Below are 1,941 nucleotides of genomic sequence, written 5' to 3' on the forward strand. Positions count from 1 at the left end.
TAATGGAAATCAAGTGGAGTGAACTGCAAAGTATTGGATGGAATCTACACCTGAGTAGCTATCTTTGCAACTGCAATTATCTGGATAATTCATGCAGATAGAATGTGATTTTCTACATTGCCAACTAAGAGAGTTTCATATCTTTTAATAAAATTCTGTCATATTGTGTATTATAACTTTATAAAGTTGTAGACACATAAAACACATAAAATTTTCAAATACAGTCGCACACATAATAACTATTGAGAATGGGTTTAGGGCATTTTAGCCTGTTATTAAAAAGTGTGACTTTATTTTGATGATATTCCTAGCCCTTTTATCATCTGAAATTTGTCATCTTTGCTATGTGCTTTTTGGCCTTCACAGAACAACTTGTAGCAAACAAAATGCAATAGGAAATAACGTGAAGGAAAAGTATGGACTTTGGGACCAGCACAAAATAAATAGATTTAAGTCTTAATAATTTTGTCTATAATTATTTAAACAGTCACTTGAAATTACTGTATCAATAGTTATAATTATATATTTATGCTAATTCTTAATCATAGAGTTGTTGAGTCAATACCATGAGTTAACCAGAAATACTAGTGGTAGATTTTTTTCACTTATTCCCTTGTACAGTGTGTGCATTTCTATCATAGGGCTAAATAGTACTTACCAATTCATAAACAAATCTCTCCAAGATATGGAAAATTACTTAAGGACAAATCCAATGTATCAGTAATTTTTGTTTCTCCAGAATATTTGGGAATATAGGAAAAAGGGTAATTAGTAGTTCATTAATGAATAAATAAAAATTTGGAACCCAGTTGAAATGTCATTGTAAGGCCATCTGGACTGAGATTCTTAGTAGCATTGTGAAAATGTAAGATTTTAGAGGACTTATTGTACTAGATATGTTTTTTACCATAATGACAAACAAGACCTCATCTAGAGCTTTTTTATTATTATGACTGAAAAGATAAGCAAAGGACAGAAAGATGTTAAAGGTGATCCCTAATTAATTCTTATGGAGAGAAGTCACGAAGAACATAAATTATCAAGAAAACAATTTTGGACAGTGATTATAAAGCAATGTGGCGATGTAATAAATTCATTTATTATTATCATTGCAGCACATTAGTGTGAAAGCAAAAATGTGAGCTTCAATAAACAAGCTGGGACTTATTAAGTTTTTCAAAAAGAACCGTCTGATTTTTCATTAGTGATAATTATACTGTATATGCAGTTGATGGTCCAATCTCTGTTTTTATCAGCCATCAATATAAATAATAATAAAAGTTTGTTGAATATTTATTGAAAAAGTGGCCTTAATTCTTAGCCCCTCTCTATGCCTAAGACCTTTTCAGTGTTTCTTGTTTTATGCAATGGACTTAATCAGAAGAAATAATGTGCTGCACTGAATAAAAACTTCAACGACATTGTACCCTTAACCTCTTTTTCTTAATTCCAGCTTCTGCCATGAGAACCTAGTGGACTAGTCTGCTGAAGTATAGAGTTATCTATGTTGAGGACATACTATACAAGCTAGCATCACAATTTTATCTGCCAAAATTATTCCAAATTATGATTGCAAATGCTTGAAAAATATCATCAGGATCAACTGAGTCTAGCTCGGGTCAGTAGAACCACCCAGCAGAAATACCCACATCCTTTGAGCTTAGTTAGAGAATGCAGCCAAGAATGGAGACAACTCTTCATGCACTTTGCAATTCAGTTTGCATATCTTCAACTAATGGGTTGTGAATATTTTCTTAAAACTTTAGAGTAGCCTAACTAGTCGTTTTTAAAACCTTATGTTTTCTTGACAGTATCATATATGGCTTTTGTAGATGTTTTAACGAAAAACGTTATAACGATTTTGTTAGACAGCAATAGAAATCTACAGAAGTCACTTCATTTTCCAACAAGAAGAACTGGCACTACAGAGACAACGTTTCT

Source organism: Trachypithecus francoisi, unplaced genomic scaffold (assembly GCF_009764315.1).
Source record: "Trachypithecus francoisi isolate TF-2019V2 unplaced genomic scaffold, Tfra_2.0 Lachesis_group7, whole genome shotgun sequence".
NCBI classification, from domain to species: domain Eukaryota; kingdom Metazoa; phylum Chordata; class Mammalia; order Primates; family Cercopithecidae; genus Trachypithecus; species Trachypithecus francoisi.